Source organism: Chiloscyllium punctatum, chromosome 41, assembly GCF_047496795.1.
Source record: "Chiloscyllium punctatum isolate Juve2018m chromosome 41, sChiPun1.3, whole genome shotgun sequence".
In the NCBI taxonomy this organism is placed as follows: domain Eukaryota; kingdom Metazoa; phylum Chordata; class Chondrichthyes; order Orectolobiformes; family Hemiscylliidae; genus Chiloscyllium; species Chiloscyllium punctatum.
In genome coordinates, this window is record NC_092779.1 from 6105889 (window position 1) to 6132418 (window position 26530).

The 26530-nt window shown below is 41.5% G+C and overlaps 1 protein-coding gene across 4 annotated transcripts in view; it reads right to left on the reverse strand.

Annotated features, from left to right (window-relative positions):
* Positions 1-25032, reverse strand: part of LOC140464827 (cadherin-12-like) — a 627324-nt gene extending 602292 nt beyond the window's left edge. Inside the window, exon 1 of one of the 4 annotated variants that reach the window (XM_072560318.1) lies at positions 24947-25032. The gene's annotated coding sequence lies outside the window, so the exon portion shown is untranslated. Of the gene's footprint in view, positions 1-24775; positions 24863-24946 lie in introns of those variants that run through there. The other 3 variants (XM_072560312.1, XM_072560316.1, XM_072560313.1) reach the window with 3 other exon arrangements.
* Positions 25033-26530: the final 1498 nt, after the last annotated feature.

Below are 26530 nucleotides of genomic sequence, written 5' to 3' on the forward strand. Positions count from 1 at the left end.
TGAACGTTTGTGAATGTGGTTCCATTCAAGCACTGCTTTGTACTGGAAAGGGATCAAGCTTCTTATATGTTGTTGAAGCTGCACCCATCCAGGCAAATGGGGAGTATTAGATAATATTCCTGATGTGTGCCTTGTCGATGGTGCACAGGACTTGGAAAGTCAGAAGATGAGATATTCACTGCAGGATTTCTAGCCACTGGCCTGTTCTTGTTTGTGGCTGGTCCAGTTCAGTTTCTGGTCAATGGTAGCCAATGACTAGGATTCAGTGATGGTAACACCATTGACTACCAAGGGGGAATGTTTAGATAGTTTTCTTTCTGTGGCTGTTATTACCTGGCTGTTGTCTCGAGCAAATGTTACAATGAATAATCTTGGCTTATGTTTATTAATGTCCTTCTGTGATTTATTACAGTTCTCTTCAGTTTTAAATATATCCCAAAATTTACAGTTATGCATCAAATTAAACATTGTGTTTTTTTTATTTTAAAGACTAAAAGGTTAATGTAAAGAGTAAACAGCAATGATCCCAGCACTGATCCTTGTGGAACATCCTTCCCACTTCTCACACTTTCAAGAATTCTCTTTGCTTGCACTCTTTGCCTTCTGGATTAGAGTCGGCCAACAATACAATCTGTCCCCATCAGTATTTTCTGAAATCCTTTGTTAGTCTATCATGTTTTTTTTCCCGGAAGACTTTGTGAAAATGGAGATACATTGCACGAATGTTGTCTCTCAGTGGAGAAATTAGAACTTGCCTCATTTACTGAGTGGAAAACCAAACAGAGATTAGCCCCACTGTTAATTTTTTTCAGGTTCGTACTCTGTAGTGGTCAGTTACATTTCAGAATGTTAATGTGTCAATGCCATTGAATGTCAAACAAATATGGTACAATTCTCTCTTGTCAAGCACTTGATGGCCATTGTCAAGTACTTGTATGGCTCAATGTTACTTGTCAGCCAAAATCTGCATATTATCAAGGTCTTGCTGCATTTGAACATGGAATGCTTCAGTATCTGAGGAGTTGCAAATAGTTGCTGAACACTATGCAATCATCAGTGAACATCCCCACTTCAGGTCAGAGATGGGAGCAGCAGAATGTGGTTGGGCCAAGAACAAAGATTTGCCATGGCACTTCTAAATTAGAACATATATCTGAGCAACCCCTGCGGAAATTACTTGGAGTTGAGATGTCTGATACACAACAACTACAACCATCTTTTTTTGTGCCAGATGTGGCTCTGTTTCTTTATTCATTCACAGGGTGAGGGCATTGCACACTGGGCCAGTTTATATTGCCCATCCCAGAGGGCAGTTAAGAGCCAACCACATTGCTGTGGGTCTGGAGTCTCATGTCGGCCAGACCAGGTAAGGATGGCAGTTTCCTTCCCTAAAGGGCATTAGTGAACCAGTTGAGTTTTTCCAACATTCAACAATGAATTCATGGTCATCGTTAGACACTTAATTCCGGATTATTAACTAATTCAAATTCCACCATCTGTCATGGTGGGATTCGAACCTGAGTCCCCAAAATATTAACTGGGTCTTTAGATTATACCACTGGCTCATCACCTCCACCCTAATCTGTTACCTTAAAAAACATTAACAGTTGGATACATGATCTAATGCCAGTCTGTTGAAGTGTACTGAAATCTGCAGCAAATTTGCTCAGATGATCTTTCAGGGGCATGTTTATTGTTGGCACAGTATCAAAGAGATTTTCCTTCATCAGTGCTTCTTTCAAAACTTGTATAACCCAGAGACTAATCTATTGGGAAGTACAAAGCATACATCTGATTGCTTTGATGTAATACTTCAATTTGCATTGGTAATGAACAAAGGAGACACTATAGGAGCAAGTACAGAGATAAAAAGAAAATAAAATCTGACCAATCAGCATAGAACACATGTCCTGCATTGCACAACATCTGCACATGGTCCCCAGTTTTTAAGCTTTGTATCCTCAGGTGGGAAGGCATTTTACTGTGTGTTGATATTGTATGTGGAGCATCAGCAAACAGTGCACTTGGAACAAAAAGGTTATGGTTTGTAAACTGGGCAAAGAGCAGCAGATTGAATCTTACAGCGTATTCTTAATCAAATAAAAGCAAACAAAAGCAAGGTAAAGGGATGTCTGCTTGGTCTACCTAGATATTATTAGAAAGAAGCATTGTATTTAATATTCCTGGAGGACTTATGTTTTGAAGGATTATAGAGTCATAGAGATGTACAACACAGAAACAAAATTTTCGGTCCAACTTTTCCATGCCAACCAGATATTCTAAATTAATCTAGTCCTATTAGCCAATATTTGGCCTAAATCCCTCCAAACCCTTCCTATTCATGTACCCATCCAGATGATCTTTTAAATGTTGTAATTGTACCGCCTCCACAACCTTCTCCAGCAGCTCATTCCACACGTACCACTCACTGCATGAAAAAGTTGCCACTAAGTTCCATTTTAAATCTTTCCCCTCTCACCTTCCCCCAAGCCCTCTAGTTTGGAACTCTCCTACTCTAGAGAAAAGGCCTTGATTATTCACCATATCCACGCCCCTCATGATTTTATAAACTTCTATAAGATCGCCCTTAACCTCCGATGCTCCAGGGAAAATAGCCTCTCCCTGTAGCTCAAATCCTCCAACATCCTTGTGAATCTTTTCTGAACCCTTTTAAGTTTAACAACATATTTTCTGTCACAGGGAAATCAGAACTGAATGCAGCATTCCAAAAGTGGCCTAACCAATATTCTGTACAACCATGACATGACCTCTCAACCCTAAACTCAATGCACTGATGAAAACATGAAAACTTACCAATGCCTTCTTGGAAAGCAATTTGATTCAAATTTTGTGGACAAAGCTGGGATGATTTCTTTAGAAGAGATCACTGAAAGTTCACTATGCACGCTGTTCTTCTTTAACATTTCTTCCTAGAAGTCAACTGTTTGCTGATGACTGTTTGCTTGGCTGTAGATCATACTGGGGGTGACTGGTTTGGAGAGGCTCTTGTTTGATTTGGTTCAGATGGAGGAAAGTCTGCTAAGAACAAGCTGAGTGGGAAGATAGATAGACATAAACAAGCTTCTCAGCTGATCTCTCCCATTTCTGAAAAGAAAACTCACTACATCAGTTCAGAGAGAAACCAATTTTTACTTTTGAATGTGTTAGAAAGAACATCTCAATATTACATTTCTTGAGAAATCTGTACTTACAAGACTCTAAAGAGTTTAAGAGGAGACCTGATTGAGATGTACAAGATTATGAAGTGCATGATAGGCTGGAAGGTACTGTTTTATTTCCAAAAGTGAAGGGCTCAATAACCAGATATATTGCAATATGGTGAGAAGTCATAGGTTAAGAGGAGCATTGAGGTGAACTCTTTTCACCAAATGGGTGACAGGATTATAGAATCAGTGCCTGAAAGGGCATTGATTCAGTAGATCTAGTAATCTTTAAATAGTTTTTAGGTACTCATTTACATTGCCAAAGCCTGCAAGGTCATGGTCCAAGAATGTGAGAATTTGCTGTTAGTACACAAACAACACATCCTGTCTAGCAGAGCTAATTTGAATGACTAGCATCTCAATACTGGCCATGTTGGCCAGAGAGGCAATTTTGCTGTTTAACCAGGTTTCTTAACACCATACAAAAACCAAAGAACTGTAGACACTAGAAATCAGAAACAAAATCAGAAATTGCTGGCAAAGCTCAGCAAGTCTGGCAGGATCTGTGGAGAGAAATCAGAGTCAATGTTTCAGGTCAAGTGACCCTTCCTCAGAACTCCCATATGAACTTCCTCAGTTCTGAGGAAGGGTCACTCGACCTGAAACATTAACTGTAATTTCTCTCCACAGATCCGGCCAGACTTGCTGAGCTGTTCCAGCAATTTCTGTTTTTGTTTCTTAATACCATATTTGGAGTGTCTTGCTAAGGCACAGCTGGTGGTACGCCTCCACGGTTGTGAAGGGGTCTGCTCTTGTCTCCAAACTCTCTGAAGTAAATATGACACTACTTCCTCCCTGTACAACCACACAAAGCATTTTCAACAGCTGGCTTCTTATTGAACACTGATGTTTACATTTTAGTTTTAATTTGGCATAATCACCAACTGAAACTGTATACTTAGAATACTTGTCCACTGATTTCTTAAAGTATTTCTCATGATAAATACCTCCAACAAAAGTTAATAGGATGATACCCATCAATGTACCAACACACAGGCTCACAGGCTGAAAGACAGAGTGAACGAGCTGCTGGGGTGTTACACACACTCACGAGGAGCTGTTGAAATGTCAGGGATTGGAATGGTCAAATGTAATATTAGCAAACTGTCAGTACTAGATATGTGTTCAGTACCCCAGCACACTATTTCCATGTTGAGCTGTTTGAACATTTAATAAATCGCCTTCAAGTGCTGTTAACAACTATGGTAAAAAAAAAGCAGGGGGTAGCGAAAAAGGAATGAACCATGTTAAATCATGATCATCTGTTCTTGCTGCAGATTCATCTTGTTGTGAATCTTGAACTTTAATTGAAATGTAAAACTGACAGGAATGAGCATATGGTTTCTAGGTCTCCTCTCCTTCAATGGCTTATTCATTATTGTGGAGTCACAGTCCAAAGATGCAGACTAAAGATCCAACTTGCTTAAAAGCAAAATCTTTTCTTGCCAGAACTATGCAGTTATCTAAATCCAGAATGTAATCTTGATTTGAGTTCACTTACCAGATCCACAGCTGCTCCCTTCAAGGGATCGGATGGTGGGGATTGTTGGAGTTGTCTCAAAACAGCTCCCTTAGCAGAAGAGAGGCGATTCCTGTTCACAGAATCCCTATAATGTAGAAACAGGCCCTTGGGCCCAACAAGTCCATACTGACCCTCCAAAGAGTACCCAGACCTATTCCCCCATATTTACCCCTGACTCATGCACCTAACCTACACATCCCTGAACATTTTGGGGTGATTTAGCATGGGCAATCCATCTAACCTGCACACCTTTGGATTGTGGGAGGAAACCAGAGCACCCAGAGGAAACACACACAGACACGGAGAGAATGTGAATCTCCACACAGACAATCACCTGAAGCTGGAACTGAACACAAGTCCTTGGTGTTGTCAGGCAGCAGTGCTAACCACTCAGCCAATGTTTCACCAATTGAGGAGTCCTTCTTAGTCTGGGAGAATAGGAGGCTGATAGCAGATTCCTGAAATGGTACATCATTCAAGGACAGAGCAAGCTCCCTATTTACCTAAACAGGAGATGCACAAACCTTGATCATGTTATTTGGCCACTTCTTTGTTGCTGAGAGGGGCAATAGGGTTAAAATGGTGCTGTCTCCTTGCAACAGAAATCCAAAGTTTTCTCCATCTCTGAGAAAAACAATCTCTGCCTTGAACCACAATGTCTCTGGTTCATTTCAAATGGGTCTGTGGAGCCTTTGTTAGATTGTCCAGTCACTGCTGGGCCCTTTACTTCCATCGCAAATGGCCATGGTCCCTCCATCGACAGTAGCTCAGTGAATCAATTGACACAGTGACAAGAACAGGAAAGCCTGACCCAGCCCCTCTTCCCACAGTTCCCACCTACCCTTCCCCCCAACACATGAGCAGTAGACCTGACTAATTTTCTTTCCATTTTTTTCAGGTGATGGAGGTCATTGGAAAAGTTCTCACATTATCTGTCCTTGAAAAGTTGTTGGTGGTGGAGAGCTGCCTTCTTAAACCACTGTAGTCGATGTGGTGCAACTTCTCTCACTGCACTGTATGGAGAGAGTCTAAGCCAGTGATAATTAACAAGCAGTGAAATATGTCTAAATCAAAGTGAGTGTGGCCTTGAGGGGCGATGATAGCTGACATTGTTTCAAGTGCGCACTGCCCCTTGTCCTCCATGAATTTTTCCCATTAAAACGCCTTGGTGAATTGCTGCATTGCATTCTGTAGATAGTATGTCCCAGTGATCCCCTGTCAACTGCTCACTAACTATACACCTATCCGATTTAATTAGCACTTTGGGTGAGTCAAAGGACAGAGGTATAGAGGAGCAAGCTGTGGTATGAAGGAGGACTAGGCAGATGCTGCTCAGCAGGACAGCTTGGCACCTTCTTCACCTGCAGTGTGTGGGACTCAGGCACACAACAGGAGCTATCTATTTTCACTGGAGTCACTTGAACTGCTCACAATTTCCAGAGCGTGCTACTGTTCTCAGTGGGAAAGAAGTGTGTGAGCTCAGCAAAAACCTGAAATTGCTGTAGCAAATGTGCAATTGTCCCCCCAGTAAGCAATTACCTCAAGAGTATTTTTTTTCATTTGTTTGTAATGAATTTAATCTGCTCTTTGAATTGAAGTCAGATTTAAGTGGAGAGAATTGTAGCTCAATATATTCATATTGTAGGACATTATGACGTGAAATTTTGCTCCTCTGTTGTAGTTTGCAGTGAAACGGGCAGAATTTAACTTTGTATTGCAAATGATCCAGACCATTTATACTGGGGTAACCTTTGCAGTGTTACGCTTTATTTCAATTACCTTTCAGAGTGTATGTAAGTAGATTGAAGACAGTTAGGCATTGCGTGATGTGATAGCTGTGGAAAGTACATTGTATTGAAATAGACAGGCTATTTATCTGCAATCTCCACCTTGTTCCTTCCTGGCAATTATTCTAAAAGATGTGCACAATACTCAACAGCACTTTTCTTGAATCTCAGGATTTACTTTAAGTCCTCAGTTTGAATAAATGGCTTTCAAGTGCCGTGAACAACCATGATTAATAAAAACAGAGGTTAAGGAAAAGGCAACCTGGTGTAGGATCATGGTGAGCATTCATTGTTCTTATTCTAAGTACAGATAAACCAGATACTTTTACATTGAGGTGTAAGGGTGAAGTATTGTCAGCAAAGAGGAAATGATGATATCAAGGTGCAAAGCAGGGGATATTATTGTGGGGGCCGGCAGTGGAAGATGAAAGGGAGACTTACTGAGGGAGTCAGGATAACAGCCAATGGTATGCGGGCTGACAACTGGCAAAGAACACATCTGACACTGGAAAAGTTATGAGTGATATTTGAAGTGAGGTAATGGTCTACTCAAACAGAGGCAGGACCCTGCGGTATTATCATGAGACAGTTAATCCAGAAACTTGGGTAAGGTTTTGGGAGCACAATTTCATGGCAGTTGGAAGAGATTGAATTCAGTAAATGTCTGGAATTAAGAGTCTAATGGTCATCACTGTGGATTGTTGAAAAATTCCATCTGGTTTACTAACACTGTCTGAGGGAAGGAAGCTACCATCCTTACCTGGGTCTTCAGACCGTCACCAATATATAGCTGGCACTCACCTGCCCTCAGAAATGGCCTGACAAGCCACTCAGTTGTATCAATCGCTGTGAAGCCTCAACAAAGAAATGAACCTGGGTGGACCATTTGATATCAACCTAGGCACTGGAAACTTCAGCAGCAAAAACAGCCCTAATGACTCGACAAATTCTGCTCACTAACATCTGGGGGCTAGTGACCCCTCCAGCACCATGAACTGCAGCAGTGCAGAAAGGTAGTTCCTCACCACTTTCCCCATGATAACCAGGGACATGCAATAAGTGAATAAATAAAAAAACAGTCTAAAACAGAGACCTACAATGGCAGCTGCTAGCGGGCAGGAGACCCCTTGTACCTTATAGTGAACATTTTTAACACCTCTTATCCCTTGTATTCTGCATAAACTACACCTGGGAGAAACCCACTCATTGTTATGCCTTTGAGGTATCTGTCCGGTTTGTTCAACGTTCAGCTCATTCCTGCTGAACTTTATTTACTCTCTCTGCTCCACCCACTTCAACAACATTGCTGTACACAGCGGCTGACCACTCCCGTCAATATTTCTCAGCTCCTGTTCCCTTTTCAGTAACATGACTGGGAATCTCTGTTCCCTAGTTTCAACTCCTGGACCTATCTGAAAGCCTCTGTAAAAATAACCAATGATTTGCTCCTTCACTGGCTCTGTTACCATGCTGTTGTCAAGCAGCGTGGTTTTCACATTCAGTCACATATCAGAAACCTCCAAGGTGGCAGGAAGACATCTTTCTTCACAGGCTTCTGTCCTGATGTATTATTCTGTCTTCCTGTTGATCTAGCATCCTCTTCTCCCCTAACCTGGGTGCAAAATTCTTCCTCCCAAGAAACAGATAAAAAGCAGGGCTTACATTGATAGACTTGATATTATATTCAGTTACCTGTAGTATTTAAGTGTAAACAATGAATATTACAAAATCAGAAATTGCACGAAAAAATGCAGCGGGTCTGGCAGCAGCTGTGGAGAGAGGGCATCCGAGGAGCAGAAGAATCAATGTTTAGGGCAAAAACCCTTCTTCAGAATGATTCCTGATGAAGGGCTTTTGCCCAAAACGTCGATTCTCCTGCTCCTCAGATGCTGCCTGACCTGCTGTGCTTTTCCAGCACCACACTCTCGACTCTAATCTCTAGCATCTGCAGTCCTCACTTTCACCTCTGTGGAGAGAGAGCAGAGTTAAGAGTGTTACAGCACTGAAGGAATGATATCAGATCCTGAGGAGTTATGACAGCATAGATGTAGACAGGATGTATCCACCTGGGGAGAATCTACAACCAGGGCTCACTGTTCAGAGTTAAAGGATCACCTATTTACGACAGAGATAACAAGATTAACTTTTTTCTCCCAAGGTTCATGCGATTTTACAACTCTGCCTTAGAAGGTGGTGAAAGCAAAATGTATGATTATATTTAAGGCTGAGTTGGATACATTCTCAGTTATAAAGGAGGTGAAAGGTTATTGAGGGTTGGCAGAAATGTAGAGCTGATCAGACCCAATCTTGTGAACTGCCAAAGCAAGCTTGAGAAGCCAATGGCCTACTTCTGTTACTATTTTATACATATAGGTCGTTCTGCTAGACGTGTGTTTCATTAATGTGAATTCGCTGCAACGTGATTGTCCCTAGTTCGTCAATGTTTCTAAAGCACGAACTTTAAAAACGGGTGTTGATGGTCACAGTGATTACATTGGCAACATTTTAAGCACTGTTTCTAAAGCGTGATTTTTCCATAATGCGGGGTTATTTAAGAACGCAACTATCACGTTCTAGAAGAAGTACCTGTACTAGTTCATATGGTCATGTGATGGAGTCTTATAGTGGAATAAGAAGGAAGCAGCGACGTACGAGACCAGGGAGAATGGTTACCCTAAGGGGTGAGGCAGGCGAAGCAGAAACAGCCTCAGAGCGTGTACATGTAGACATCTCACACCCAGTGAGAAGGAGAGAGATGAGTCAGTCAATGGCAGCAGTAAAGCATTTAGATTCATGATGGAGAAGTATTAAACCAAAAAGGTTTTTGTTATGCTTACCCAAACAAAACTTTCATCATTTGAAAGCCCTCCTTCAGCAGCAGCATTCCCAGCCACATCTCCAGTCAAAAGCTCCAACCCAACCCTCCAACCCAAACCTCCAACCCAACCCCCAATCACAGCACAAACCCAACCCCTCAATCACATCTCCAACCAAACTCCCAAACACACCTCCAACCCAAACCCCAACCACTCCTCCAACCCAACCCTCCAATCACATCCCCAACCCAACCTGCAAGATAACTTCAACCCAACCCTCCAAGCCAAGTCTGGTCTAATTATTTCATATTTCAGTCTGCTTTCTTAATTTTTTCACCGCTCCCATCAAGAATAAAACTACCTTTGCCTTAATGACATGCAAAGTCTCTGCTTTCAACACCTTTAAAGGAAGAGCATTCAAAAGATTCCTGGAGAGATTTCTCTTCATCTGTTTTAAATGGATGAGCCATGATTCTTAAACAGTGACCCTTAGTTTTAGTTCCTCTCACAAGAGAAAATAAACTTTTCACATCCATCTTGTTGAGAGCCCACAGCATCTTACATGTTTCAATCAAGTCACCTCTTACTCTTTAAATCCAGTGTATTAAAGCTGAGATTGACCAACCTTTCCTGATAAAATAACTTGCCCATTCCAGATGTGTGCCAAGTAAACCATGTCTAAATTGTTTCTAGTGCTTTTACATCCTTTGTTTAACAAAGAGAACAGTACCATGCTTAGGACTCCAGATGTGGTCTCAAATATGACCTTTATAATTGAACAATAACTTCCTGACTTTTATATCCAATTGATTTGATTTGCTTTGATTTTATTACTGTCATGTGTACCAAGGCACAGTGTAAAGTGTTGTCTTACATGCTTTACAGGCAGGTTGTACTGTACAAGTGCATCAGGGTAACAGAACAGAGTGCAGGATACAATGTTACAGCCACAGAGAAGGTGCAGAGAGAGTCCATATAAAAACATAAGGCAATGGAGCAGAAATTAGGTCATTTGGCCCATCGACTCTGCTCGACCATTCAATCATGGAGGATAAGTTTCTCCACCCCATTTACCCGCCTTCTCCCCTTAACCTTTGATCCCCTTAACAATCAAGTACCTATCAATCTCCATCTTAAGTACACTCAGTGACCTAGTCTCCACAGCCTTCTGAGGCAATGAATTCCATAGATTCACCACTCTCTGGCTGAAGAAGGTTTTCAGTTCTAAAGGGTCTTCCCTTTACTCTAAGGCTATACCTCCTGATTTTAGTCTCTCCTGCTCATGGAAACATCTTCCTGATGTCCATTCTATCCAGGCCTTTCAGTATCCTGTAAGTTTCAATTAGATCAACATTAATGTTAAAGAGGTCAAATCAAATGACTGATAACTGTGGGGAAGAAGCTGTTTTTGAAGCTGTTCATACTTGTATTCACTATGTTATATAAATCTCACAATAAACAGCAACATTCCAATAGCTTCCCTAATTGCTGCTGTAGCTGCCTACTTTCCAATTCGCAAACCCAAGTCCCTCTGTTTCTCAGAGCTGTGCGATCTCTCATCATTTAGATAATATGCTTCTCTTTTTATTCATCCTGCCAAAGTGACAAATTTTACATTTTCCCACATAATATTCCTTTTGCCAGATCATTGCCCACTCACTTAAACGACATGTAGATGTATCTCTCTGCAGCCTACATATGTCCACTTTACAACTTACTTTCCCACTTATCTTTGTGTCATCTGTAAATCCAGCAACCATAATTCAGTCCATTCATCTGAGTCATTTATATAAATTGTCAAAAGTTGAGAGCCAGCCGTGATACCTGTGGCACACAACTTCTTGTATCTTGCCAGCCAGGAAAATGACTCATCTATGCCTACTTTCTGCTTTGTGTTATCCAGCCAATCTTCTACCCACATTAAAATATTACCTCCTACACCATATTCTGCAGTAACCATTAATGCGACACCTTATCAAATGCCTTCTGAAATCTTAGTACCTACGTACACTAGTTAGCCTTCATCCACAGCACATGTTGCTTCCTTAAATAACTTGAATAAATTGGCTAAATATGATTTTTATTTCACAAAACCAAGTTGATTGTCTGGTTCCCTGAAACTTTTCTAAGTTTCCTGCTATAAATATCTTTAAGAGTAGTTTCCAATATGTTTCCTATGACAGATCTTTAATTAACTGACCTGTGGTTTCTTGCTTTCTGTCTCTCTTCCACTTTGAATTAAGGAGTTACATTTGCTATCTTTCAATCGGACAGAAATTTCTCCAAATTTAGGAAATTTTAGAAAATTAGAATTAGAATTAGGTTTTACTGTCAGGTACAAGGATACAGTAGAATAGTGATAAGCAGACAATGTCACTATTTCTAGCGTCATCTGAGGTGCAATAGGTACCAAGGTACAAAATCTGAGGTGCAACAAGTACCAAGGTACAAAGTCTTAGGACAAAGTAGAAAAATAAAGAAACAAATTAAAAGTGAAATATTACAGTCCTTGTTAGTATTAAGTAGAAACATTAATAAATAAGGTTAAAATTTCAACAGCTTAGTCACGCTGGGTGTGCACGACCTACAAGAGTTTGATCTCCCCTTCCCCACCCTTTGGCCCACTCTCCAGGAGACATTAGGCTGCTCTCGCTGCCACCTCATGTGCTGAAGGACCTCCCCCATCACTGTGTTGGGTTCAACCTCTGACCATCAGAGTTCTGATCCAGGCCCCTCCAACTGCTGCCATGCTCTGGACCACACTGAGCCATGATACCACCAACTGCCAAACTCCCCGCCCCCGAGCCTACTCTATCTCAGCCACCTTGTGCATGTGTTATAGCACAAAGCTTAGAATTAGAACCAACACATCAATATTTTGCTGTCCACTTCTTTTTAAATCCAGAATGAAGCCTACAGGTCCAATGTCTTGTTCAGTCCTGTTCCCCTAGTGATGATAATTTTTCTGAGTTTCAGTTTCCTGGTTTCTGGGAATGTTCCTGGGATGCTACTTATATCCTCAATTGTGAGGGCCAATGAAAAAAAGACTCGTTTAATTATGTGTCATCTCAGTATTTTTCATTGACAATTCCCAGATTAACTTTCTATAGGGTTAATGTTTTCCTCTTTTCCTTTTTATATTTCTGTAGGAACACTTAATCTGTCTGTTTCTAAATTTCTAGCTTGATTTCTCATACAAGACATCCCTGATTTACAAATATCTGACTGATGAATGCTCAGAATTAGACTAGGACTATAGTCATAGGAATTTAAAAGAATGGGGCAGGGGATCTTATAGCAACATATAAAATTATGAAAGGAATAGATAAGATAGAAGTAGAGAGTATATTTCCACTGGCAGGTGAAGCTAGGCAAAAGGCCATAGCCTCAAAATTAGGGGGAGCAGATTTAGGGCTGAATTAAGAAGGAACTTCTTCACCCCAAGGGTTGTGAATCTGTGGAATTCCCTGCCCAGGGAAGTCGTTTAGGTTTCCTCAGTAAATGCTTTTAAAGCTAAGAGAGATAATTTTTTGAAATGTGAAGGAATTAATGGTTACAGTGAGAGGATGGGGAAGTGGAGCTGAGGCCGTGAAAAGAACAGCCATGACCTTATTGAATGGCGGAGCAGGCTCAAAGGGCGAGATGGTCTATTCCTGCTCCTAGGTCTGATGTTTTTCCGTGATCAGGTGTCAGATTTTAGGGGAGGTTTACTCTGTCATTAGAGCAGGAACAGAATTGGCAGCAGTTTCACTGTGAATCACCTTTATTGAGACAAAGTCAGCCCAATTTTATTTCAGATAAACTATCAGAATGAGTTCAGGCAGTGGTTTTTAGTTTAACATAGTTTATACTACCCGAAAAATAGACAGTAGAGCAGATAGAATCATAGAGATGTACAACATGGAAACAGACCCTTCGGTCCAACCCGTCCATGCCGATCAGATATCCCACCCTAATCAAGTCCCACCTCCCATCACCCGGCCCATATTCCTCCAAACCCTTCCTATTCATATACCCATCCAAATGCCTCTTAAATGTTGCAATTGTACCAGCCTCCACCACATCCTCTGGCAGCTCATTCCATACACGTACCACCCTCTGCGTGAAAATGTTGCCCCTTAGGTCTCTTTTATATCTTTCCCCTCTCACCCTAAACCTATCGCCTCTAGTTCTGGACTCCCCAACCCCAGGGAAAGGACTTTGTCTATTTATCATATCCATGCCCCTCATAATTTTGTAAACCTCTATAAGGTCACCCATCAGCCTCCGATGCTCCAGGGAAAACAGCCCCAGCCTGTTCAGCCTCTCTCAGTAGCTCAGATCCTCCAACCCTGGCAACATCCTTGTATTTGTTTTCTGAACCCTTTCAAGTTTCACAACATCCTGTATAGCTGCAACATGACCTTCCAACTCCTGTACTCAATACTCTGACCAATAAAGAAAAGCATACTAAATGCCTTCTTCACTATCCTATCTACCTGTGATTCCACTTTCAAGGAGCTATGAACCTGCACTCCAAGGTCTCTTTGTTCAGCAACACTCCCTAGGACCTTACTATTAAGTGTATAAGTCCTGCTAAGATTTGTTTTCCCAAAATGCAGCACCTCGCATTTATCTGAATTAAACTCCATCTGCCACTTCTCAGCCCATTGGCCCATCTGGTCAAGATCCTGTTGTAATCTGAGGTAACCCTCTTCGTTGTCCACTACACCTCCAATTTTGGTGTCATCTGCAAACTTACTAACTGCACCTCTTATGCTCGCATCCAAATCATTTATGTAAATGACAAAAAGTAGAGGACCCAGCACCGATCCTTGTGGCACTCCACTGGTCACAGGCCTCCAGTCTGAAAAACAACCCTCACCACCACCCTCTGTCTTCTACCTTTGAGCCAGTTCTGTATCCAAATGGTTAGTTCTCCCTGTATTCTATGAGATCTAACCTTGCTAACCAATCTCCCATGGGGAACCTTGTTGAACGCCTTACTGAAGTCCAAATAGATCACATCTACTGCTCTGCCCTCATCAATCTTCTTTGTTACTTCTTCAAAAAACTCAATCTAGTTTGTGAGACATGATTTCCCACGCACAAAGCCATGTTGACTATCCCGAATCAGTCCTTGCCTTTCCAAATACATGTACATCCTGTCCCTCAGGGTTCCCTCCAACAACTTGCCCCCCACTGAGGTCAGGCTCACTGGTCTGTAGTTCCCTGGCTTGTCTTTACCGCCCTTCTTAAACAGTGGCACCACGTTTGCCAACCTCCAGTCTTCCAGCACCTCACCTGTGACTACTGATGATACAAATACCTCAGCAAGAGACCCAGCAATCACTTCTCTGGCTTCCCACAGAGTTCTCGGGTACACCTGATCAGGTCCTGGGGATTTATCCTCCTTTAACGGTGTCAAGACATCCAGCACTTCCTCCTCTGTAATCTGGACATTTTGCAAGATGTCATCATCTATTTCCCTACAGTCTATATCTTCCATATCCTTTTCCACAGTAAATACTGATGCAAAATATTCATTTAGTATCTCCTCCATTTTCTGTGGCTCCACACAAAGGCCGCCTTGCTGATCTTTGAGGGGACCTATTCTCTCCCTAGTTACCCTTTTGTCCTTAATTTATTTGTAAAAACCCTTTGGATTCTCCTTAATTCTATTTGCCAAAGCTATCTCATGTCCCCGTTTTGCCCTCCTGATTTCCCTCTTCAGTATACTCCTACTGCCTTTATACTCTTCTAAGGATTCACTCGATCCATCCTGTCTATACCTAACATATGCTTTCTTCTTTTTCTTAACCAAACCCTCAATTTTTTCAGTCATCCAGCATTTCCTATACTTACCAGCCTTCTCTTTCACCCTGAGAGGAATATACTTTCTCTGGATTCTTGTTATCTCATTTCTGAAGGCTTCCCATTTTCCAGCCGTCCCTTTATCTGCGAACATGGTTTTTCTCACAACTTTGGTCTTTTCATTCTCAAAGCTTTCTCCTTCTCTCTCTCTCCTTCCTTCCCTCCTTGTCTTGTGTCTTGGAATTTGTTTCTATATTTCAGACATCCTCAATAAATGGATGGCAGTGGGAAGCTGTCATTTGTACTTGCTTTTATTCAATTAACTAATATTATGATGATCCAGTATAAAGAATATTAAATTGTTCATATTTACGGAATTTTTCGAAAAGATGCTTTGGCTAAACAAAGAACACAGCCTGAAAGTAACTGCACATTTGTGCATGCTGAGGTCATATTCAATGTCTACAGAGATCCCTGCAGAGACAATGATACCCTGAGCATGTAAATAACTTCTTCTAAGTACATTGAAATGGAGGATGGATCATTCAGGTATAATGGCTAGAGCATTAGAAATAACCACCTTGGTCTATGAAGCAATGGTGAAAGGGAACGTGGGAAGTGTCTCTATATTCTTTGGAATGAATGACCAAAAGAGCAAAAGGTCATGTGATAAAACCTTTTGCAGGAATTTCAGTTTGAGCAGAGGCAAACATATGATTACAGTGAGACCTTTCTCTGAAACATCTTAATAAATCCATAAGACATAGAATCAGTATTAGGCCATTTGTTCCATTGAGTCCACTCTGCCATTTCATTATTGTAATGTTGAATACCAACACTGCCAGCAGTCAGTATATTTTGGCTTTTGCTGGAACCATCTGGAATTCCTTAGATACTTGCATTGTCACCAATTTTTCTGAGTCATATCAATCAGAAATTCACCAAAGATCCTCAGACAGCAACTCCGTTTGAGAGGATAAGGTCAGCAAATACATAGAACACCAGCACCTGCAGGTTCCCTCCAAGTCACTCTCCGTCCTGACCTGGAAATATATCATCATTCTTTCACTGTCATTGAATCAAAATTCTGGAATTCCCTTCCCAAGGGCATTGTGGGTCTACCTTCAGCACATGGACGGATTGCTGTGTTTCGAGAAGCAGCCCCCACCACCTTCTCCAGGGCAACTAGGGACCTGCAATAAATGACAGCTCAGCCAGTGATGCCCATTTCTCCTGAGTGAATGAAAAGATAGGCACACCAAGCTCAACTTGTGATTAGGAACATAATACTGCTTTGGCTTCATGTTGTTAATAGTAAGAACAATCACTGCAGCACTATACCCCCTCTAGTTAGAATTCAGAAGATAGACAGAGAACGCTGGTTAGCTCCTCACAGGAACAGATCTGATGGGCGGGGCCTTTATTTATGTTTTATTTAACCTATTTTTCCTAATCATCCTGTTCAGAGATGTTATTACACATGGCCTCCCAGTCCATGGGTAGGGACACTAACGTTATGTCCCAATTGGGCTCACCTGAGAGGAGTTTTTCACATGATATTAGTTAATCCCTTCAGGTTTTAATTTTTTTTGTAAGACCTGTGAGACCTGTTTCTGAATGAAAAACTTCCTTGCTCCAAACATATCATTTTAAGAAAGATTTCAAGTCCGGAAGAGCAACTGAAGGGGAAGGGGACGTACCAGTCACCTTTACAAAGCAACTCCTTCAACCTGGAACCAATCATCCAAATAACTAATGTCTGTTTTTAAATTGACTTTCCTTTATTTCACCTGCATTTTTAACTTGGCCAAATAGTCTCTGATACTTTGTAAATTTCTACCTTTTTCTGCATGTTTGTGATCTGAATACACATGTATCGCTCTCAGAATCACAAAATTGTTATGATGCAGGAGGAGAGCATTCAGTTTATCATGTCAGCACCAGCACGTCAAGTATTTCCATTTAGTGCCAATCTCCTGCCATCTCTGTGGAACCCTGCAAGTTGTTTCTATTTAAGTCATGCCTTTGTAAATGCCTCAGTGGCACCTGCCTCCACCACCCTCCCTGGCAGTCCATTCCAGACCCTTACCACATGCCAAGTGAAAAAGCTTTTTTCTCATCTCGCGTTTACTTCCTTCGCAAAATGCTACAAAGCTGTGTCCTCTTAATCTCGATCTCTTTGCTGGTGACACTGTTGGACCATATGATATAGGAGCTGAATTAAGTCATTCAGTCGATCATAGTTAAAATGTTTCTTAATCCCATTCTCCTGCCTTCTCCCCCTAACCCTTGATGCCCCTTCTAATCAAAAATCTATCTATCTCTCTATCTATCCCTGTATTAAATACACTCAATGACTTGACCTCCAGAGCCTTGTGTGATAATAAGTTTCACAGATTCGCCACCCTCTGGCTGAAGATATTTCCCAGTTCTTTTCGAAGATGTGCGGGTCAGGTGAATTGGCCATGCTAAATTGCCCATAGTGTTAGGTGCATTAGTCAGAGGGAAATGGGTCTGGGTGGGTTACTCTTCGGAGGTCGGTGTGGACTTATTGGGCCAAAGGGCGTCCTTCCACACTGTAGGAAATCTAATCTAATATAATCTAAACAGTCATCTCTTCACTCTGAGGCTGGGCCCCTGGGTCCTAGTCTCTCCTACCAGTGGAAACATCTTCTCCACTTCCACTCTATCCAGGCCTCTCAGTATCCTGTAAGTTTCAATTAGATCCCCTCTCATCCTTTTAAACTCCATCAGGTTACACCTCCAGAGTTGTCTTCTACTGTATAACAAGCCCTTCATCTCCAGTATCATTCCTGTAAACCTCCTCTATTCCCCAACACTGGCACATTTTTCCTTAAATATGAGGCCCAAAACTGCTGACAATATTCCAGATGTGGTCTGACCAGAGCCTTACACAGCCTCAGCAGTACATCTCTGCTCTTCTATTCTAGCCCTCCTGAAATGACTTTGACTTCCTAACCGCCAACTGAAGCTGCATGTTAAGCTTAAGAGAATCCTAAACTTTGTGCTTCGGATTTCTGAACCTTTCCTGTTTAGAAAATAATCTATGCCTCTACACTTCCTGACAAAATGCATAAACACCAATGTTCCCACATTGTATTCCATCTGCCACTTATTTGCCCAATCCCCTAACCTGTCCAAATCCTCTGCATCTCCATGTTACCTCAACAGTACTTGTCCCTTCACTTATCTTTGTGTCATCTGAAAACTTAGCAACAATGCCCTCAGTTGCTTTGTCTAAATCATTAATATATAAACTAAATAGTTATGGTCCCAACACTGACCCTGCAGAACTCCACTAGTCACTGGTTGCCATCCTGAAAAAGACCCCTTAATCTCTACTCTCTGCTTTCTGCCAGTCAGCCAATCCTCTCCTCCCTTTCTACTCTGTTCAGACCCCTCATGAATGTGAAAACTTTCATCAAGTTACCCCTTCATCACCTTGTCTCCAAGCAAACAGTCTCAATTTCTCCAATCTATCCTCACAACCAAAACTGTTCATCTCTGAATTCATCCTCATAAACCTCTTCTGCTCTCACTCCAACACATTCCCATTCTTTTGATAGCATGACACCCAGGATTGCCCACAATACTCCAGGTGAGGTCAAACCACTGATTTATCAAAGTTTATCACATGAGCATGTTCGTGGGAAGCAAGTCATATTTATATGTAACATTTGCATTTCAGAAATTAAACCAGCTTCTTACGTGCTTAAGAAACCTGGTTGTTTAATTTATTTAATTACAGGGCACACAGACAAGTCTTTGCTGAGCTGATGATCCAATATCATTTTTTTAATTTCAACTACCTGTTGTTGTCAAATGGGGAGGAGGAAAATAGAAAAAAAGTTATTGTGGTTCTGTTCGCTGAGCTGGGAATTTGTGTTGCAGATGTTTCGTCCCCTGTCTAGGTGACATCCTCAGTGCTTGGGAGCCTCCTGTGAAGTGCTTCTGTGATGTTTCCTCCAGCATTTATAGTGGTTTGAATCTGCTGCTTCCGGTTGTCAGTTCCAGCTGTCTGTTGCAGTGGTTGCTGTATTGGGTCCAGGTCGATGTGCTTATTGATTGAATCTGTGGATGAGTGCCATGCCTCTAGGAATTCCCTGACTGTTCTCTGTTTGGCTTGTCCTATAGTAGTGTTGTCCCAGTCGAATTCATGTTGCTTGTCATCTGCGTAAGTGGCTACTAAGGATAGCTGGTCGTGTCGTTTCGTGGTTAGTTGGTGTTCATGGATACGGATCATTAGCTGTCTTCCTGTTTGTCCTATGTAGTGTTTTGTGCAGTCCTTGCATGGGATTTTGTACACTACATTGGTTTTGCTCATGCTGGGTATGGGGTCCTTCATTCAGGTGAGTTGTTGTCTGAGAGGGCTATTGGTTTGTGTGCTGTTATGAGTCCCAGTGGTCGCAGTAGTCTGGCTGTCAGTTCAGAAATGCTCCTGATGTATGGTAGTGTGGCTAGTCCTTTGGGTTGTGGCATGTCCTCGTTCCGTTGTCTTTCCCTTAGGCATCTGTTGATGAAATTGGGGGGGGGGGGGGGGTATCCGTTATGGCGAATACATTGTATAGGTGTTCTGCTTCCTTTTTTTGCAGTTCTGGTGTACTGCAGTGTGATGTGGTCCTTTTGATTAGTGTCTTGATGCAACTTATTTTGTGTGTGTTGGGGTTGTTGCTTTCATAGTTCAGGACTTGGTCTGTGTGTGTGGCTTTCCTGTGTCCCTTTGTGGTGAATTCTCCGTTCGGTGTTCTCTGTACCATCACGTCTAGGAATGGGAGTTGGTTGTCCTTTTCTTCCTCTCTAGTGAATCGGATTCCTGTGAGTGTGGCGTTGATGATCCGATGTGTGTGCTCTATTTCTGTGTTTTTAATGATTACAAGGGTGTCATCCACATATCTGACCCAGAGTTTGGGTTGACTTTGCGGTAAGACTGTTTGTTCTAATCTTTGCATTACTGCTTCTGCTATGAGTCCAGAGATGGGTGAGCCCATGGGTGTGCCGCTGATTTGTTCATACATTTTGTTGTTGAATGTGCAGTGTGTTGTGAGGCACAGGTCCAGTAGTTTGAGTATGCAGTCTTTGTTGATAGGTTCACCGTCCTGTTGTCTGTTCTGTATGTCCAGCAGGTTGACTATTGTTTCTCTGGCTAGGGTTTTGACAATAGAGGTGAACAGTGCCATTCCATCGAATGAGACTATGGTTTCTTCCTTGTTTATGTGTATATTTCTGATGATGTCCAAGAATTCCTGTGTCGATTGTATAGAGTGTCAGGATCCGCTAATCAGGTGTTTCAGTTTCTGCTGCAGTTCTTTGCAAAGATCAGAACAAACAGTCTAACCGCAAATTCAACCCAAACTCTGGGTCAGATATGTGGATGACACCTTTGTAATCATTAAAAACACAGAAATAGAGCACACACACCGGATCATCAACGCCACACTCACAGGAATCCGATTCACTAGAGAGGAAGAAAAGGACAACCAACTCCCATTCCTAGACGTGATGGTACAGAGAACACCGAACGGAGAATTCACCACAAAGGTTTACAGGAAAGCCACACACACAGACCAAGTCCTAAACTACGAAAGCAACCACCCCAACACACACAAAATAAGTTGCATCAAGACACTATTCAAAAGGGCCACAACACACTGCAGCACACCAGAACTGCAAAAAGAGGAAGAAGAACATCTATACAATGTATTTGCCAAAAATGGATTCCCACGCAATTTCATCAACAGATGCCTAAGGGAAAGACAACAGAATGAGGACATGCCACAACCCAAAGGACTAGCCACACTACCATACATCAAGAGCATTTCCAAACTGACAGCCAGACTACTGCGACCACTAGGACTCATAACAGCTCACAAACCAACAGCCACTCTCAGACAACAACTCACCAGAATGAAGGACCTGATACCCAGCATGAGCAAAACCAATGTCATGTACAAAATTCCATGCAAGGACTGCACAAAACACTACATAGGACAAACAGGAAGACAGCTAATGATCCGTATCCATGAACACCAACTAGCCACGAAACGACACGACCAGCTATCCTTAGTAGCCACACACGCAGATGACAAGCAACATGAATTCGACTGGGACAACGCTACTATTATAGGACAAGCCAAACAGAGAACAGTCAGGGAATTCCTAGAGGCATGGCACTCATCCACAGATTCAATCAATTAGCACATCGCCCTGGACCCAATATACCGACCACTGCAACGGACAGCTGGAACTGACAACCAGAAGCGGCAGATACAAACCACTATAAATGCCAGAGGAAACATCACAGAAGCGCTTCACAGGAGGCTCCCAAGCACTGAGGATGTCACCTGGACAGGGGACAAAACGTCTGCAACACAAATTCCCAGCTTGGCGAACAGAACCACAACAACGAGCACCCGAGCTACAAATCCTCTCACAAACTTTGAAGAAAAAAGTTACCCATGTCTCATCTGGTTGTAACATTTGCCACGTGCCCGTTAACTTCAGCCCTGAATTTGGCACAGACATTCTTTATTCAATCAGGTACTTTGGTATCTGAGCATCACTGCGTTACACAATGTTCTTCTCAAAGATCTTTGTTCAAATATCTTTTATCTTCAGGCTCCAAGGCTCTTATCTCCTGGAGATGCCCAAACAGTACAATTCTGCGATTCACATGCACTTCCCACTGTTAACCTCAAGGTCTCAACCTTTTTCTGTAAGTGAGCTATTGTTTTTATAACTTGACAGAATTTTTCCACAACCTTGGAATCTTTTCTACACTGTGCCCTATTTCTCAATTTTCCCATTGACTGTTAGAAGGGCATCTAATAAACCTTTAGGGTTCCAGAGGAGAGACACAATCAAACTAAAACATTAACTCCGCTCCCCTCTCACAGATGCTAGACCTGTTGATTTTTTTTTCTTCATGTTTTCTGTTTTTATTTGCAGTTATTTGCTTTGATCTCGTAAAGTCAAGTGTTAGTTTCAAACAAAATTGGATTCGAACATTTGGTAAATTCATTTGTAATCCAATAATCTCACATGGCAGAGAGGGAGAGATCGAACCTGCCATCTGGAATATCGGTGTCATCAGCCTCAGCTAATAAAACAATAACTTGCTTTTATATAGCACCTTTCAAATGGTGAAATATCTCAATTGCTTCAATTGAAGGCTAGCTAGCAAACTTTGACACAAAGTTACTTAATGATATAGTAAAACTCATCACCAAACGTTTGTCAGATTGGTAGTTCCAAAAGAGGAGAGAGAGACATGGAAAGGTGAAGGAGTTTTCGACAGGAATGCAACAGGAATCATTATAGAGGTTATTCTGTCATAACGCGCGATTCTTCAACACAAGTTCACTGTAACACGATTAATGAATTGGGGTCACTGTTTGTACAGCGTGAACTTTTAAAATGTGTGTTAGCTGTAATGCAATTGGAGTGCCAATACTTTAAGCATCATTGCCACAGCACAATTTATCTATAATGCAGGGTTGCACAAGAAGGCGACTATCACGTTATGGAAGAACTGACTAATTAGAAATGCACAAGCGATCAGAATTGAGAAGCCTGGAAATCTTGGCACCCTGTAGGGTTGGAAGAGTTAACAGATTTAGGGAGAGTCCACAAAAACAAGGCTGATTTTTTAAAAACGAGATGTTGCCAAATAACTATGGATCTTCACTTGAAAGAGCAGACTTTTCAGGGAGTTCTGTTTTCCTGGAATCTCAAAAATTGCCAAGAAGCTGGTGATAATCGAACAGCCTGTGTTGTCTGCTCCCTAAGAAGTAGATCATGGTCCGGGAATAAAGCATCTTGCAGCTCAGCAGTATAAACTTACTGCGCAAAAGAGCACGTCGATTCTCATAAAAGCAAAGGAGACTGGGGCCTGTGAGTTTTGGCCATTAACCTATGGGAGAGGTCATGACCTATTTATGCCCTGACTGAATAAGGTATGAGGATGCAAGTGCACTGAATGTCCCAGTCACAGATCAGGGCTTTCTGTTTCAATGGCTTGATGAGTGTAAATGAGCAAATGGTGCAAAACACTCACACTGTGTCTTGATCTGTATGAGACAGAGCTCATCAATGTCCCTCTCAGGTATTGCTGGAGAACCAGTTGAATCTGTCTGCAATTTGATCTTAGCCTGTTTCAAGAACGTATCCTATAATCTGATGCTTGCTGATAATTCCTGCACTTTCCATTACTTCCCCTCTGCAAAAGTCACTTTCTTTTGTTAACAACAGTATTTAACTTATTAAAATTGAAGTAAAGGAATGAGAGATCTATTCTTCATTAGCGCAAGAAAACCGTTTTCCAGCAATTTATTTATCAAAATATCAAGGAAATATTTAAAAAAGGAAAAAGATCGTTTAACTCTTTCAGCAGCATGAATACAGCATGTTCTGCAGAACAACTGAATTGACCCATGTGAAATTCCTCTGTTTGCATTTGTCCCCGGCTTATAGTGTGTCCTTTTCCCAATGACACACTACACCCTTCCTGCAGAGGTGAGCCCTGAATCATTATTGAGATGTGACCTCTCTTTTTAACAATTCAGTTCAAATGTCAGCCACTGTGAGGTCTGTAAGACAGTCTTGAAAGACCTGCTCTCTGATCATTATCTCTGAACCTTGGTAAAAACAGGAACTCAATGTACGAGCAATGGACACCTGTCTTGTCATCTAGTGATGCACTCAGTTTGTGCATTAAAACATTGTTCCTCCAGCAGCTCTAATATTAAACACAGGGACTTGGCCGCACATTCAAGTTTTAAAGCAATGAATCTTGGCAAAGGGGAAAGACTCAGCAATACTTCCTTTCTGCATTTGTTTCATTGCCTGGGAAGGTTCTGCACATTACTTGATGCATATTGTATATTTGAGCCTGGCATAATCCAATATTTCTCTGAAAAAAGATACAGTATTGTTTGGACAATAATAGATTCATTTTCTAAGATCCTGCAACATGCAGAACTTTGTAACAAAATAATAGAGCTTTCACATAAGAACATGAGAATGACAGATGTGATGAACAAATGAAGATGTGTTGACTTTTCAGCAGTCTTTACATAAAGCTGTAAGATGCCTTCAGAAAGGTAAATTACATTTCACCTCTAATGCTCAACTAGATAGTGAGATCTGGATAAAGCTACATTATTCCTGCTTCCCATTACTGGTACAAATATATTGCTCCAGATCTTAAATTCTTTTCAAGAGCGCTGCAGCCTGAAACTATCACTCAATGTAAGGTTATACAAGCTGCTCCCGTCTGTGAATTGGACAAGCTTCCAGTGACTGTCGGAGAAGCACAGGAGTAATGCAGCGAAGGAACTGGTACAGTATTTGCTATCCCCAAGTACACAGAGCAGCAGAAAATCGGAGGCCAGACAGAGACAAAATAATGTGCCCTCAACCTGAATCACATTACACTGTCAGTATAGTGAGAGGAGCATATATTCACTGTGAAAGTCTTATTTAAAATCAACATCAGACGAATAGCTGTTGGATAACCTTGAACAGTTTTCTATTTGAGTTTAAAAGCTCTGGCTTGATCAGCACAACAATTAACACCATCATATCAAAGGCATGCATTGACTGAATGAAACATACCTGCTATGTTAGAGCACACCTCCCTATTAATCTCTGGACAATGCAGCAAACATTTCCCTTCATTCACAGAAACATATCAGATACAGACAGGTACAAACCACTGGCTTACTGCAAGAGGAGAGCTATTCTCAGAAATGATAGCATTCCTCACTGTGAATATCCCACAATTACCTTCAGATCAATACTCCTCTTTGGGAGCTGCTTAACAACATCTTATGGAGTCTACTCAAGCAGCCAATTGGTGTCAAGGATTCCCCAGATGTGTTCCCCGGGGGACATTGGTGAAATAAGATCTGTGAAAGTGGTTTGCCCAGCACCGAAGCTTACTTTACACACACGTACTCATTGCTGCTTCACACCACGAATGCTGACAAAACTGATGCAGTGAAATGTGATCCACCTACTGCTCCCTGTAACTCCCCTGAGACAGCATAACAAATTAAACTAAATTATTCTTTGCTTTATTTTGAGTTAATGCATACAAAGTTGACACGCTATAAAGTGCATTTTCTCTCTACCCAAGATGTAATGCTGTTCTTTCCTAATGATAGACATATACTATATATTCTGAGCAATAAATTTATACTGCATGAAGAATTTGCTTGCCTGCTGACTATATTGATGTTCAACCAGCTTTAAAAAAGGTCTGGAAATATCGTTGCATCTCCGCATTAAGAATGTATTCTCTGTTGCTATATCAATGCATTTGTCACATTCAGGTTCTGTCACACAATGTTGCAATGGAAACCCTATAAAGTTAAAAATGCAAACAAAAGATGCTGGAAATTCTCATCAAGTCTAGAATTATTTGCGGAGAGAAGAGCAATTAACACTACAGGTCTATTCTGATCAACCTGACTTGTTAGATAATGCTGCTCCACTGCCATGGGATCAGAGCAGTGTGCAATAGACATCTTTGCACGTTGCTCAGACTTTTGAGATACTTTTTTTTCCAGGCTACCTACCGGCCACTGCGATCAGTTCAAAAAGACATTTGGTAAAAACAATGACTGCGATAGTGGTGCTGGAAGAGCACAGCAGTTCAGGCAGCATCCAACGAGCAGCAACATTTGGCCTACCACGAAATCAAACAAGTTAGATTTGAAATTCAGTGCTGGTGCAATGTCTGGTCTGTACCTACGTTTCACTGATTTTCTAATAAAATCCTTCAATAAAGGCAAAATGCTGCAAATCTGAAACAAATACAGAAAACACCAGCCAAACTCAGCAGGTCTGCCAGTATCTGTGGAGAAAAGGAAACAGACTCCTTCAGTTGTTTGTAATAGGTGGAGCACAGAATGTAAACATGCCCTTGCAAAAGCTCAGAACAGTTTCAATAAGATTCTCCAGTTGGACAACACTTTCTCAATAATCCTGAGTCTGTGCTAATAGCTACAATAATAAAAAAAATTAATGAATATGATAATAAGACAAGCTGAAGGACAAAATCTCATGACAAGGTTAAGGTCATGTAACACTAAAATGAGATGAAATTTCTACATTCAATGAATGGTGGACCTTTGGAATTCTCAACCCCTGAGAGCTGCTGGAGCTCAGACATTGAACAAGTTTAACTCAGAAATTGACCGTCCTCTGGAGACTGCTGATATCAAGGTATATGGAGACAGTGTAGGAAAGTGGCACTGATACAGATGATCATCATGATCTACATAAATGATGTAACAGGCTTGAAGGGCTGAATGGCCTACTGCTGTTCCTCTGCCTCAGCCAATTTATCTTTTTATTGATTGGCTG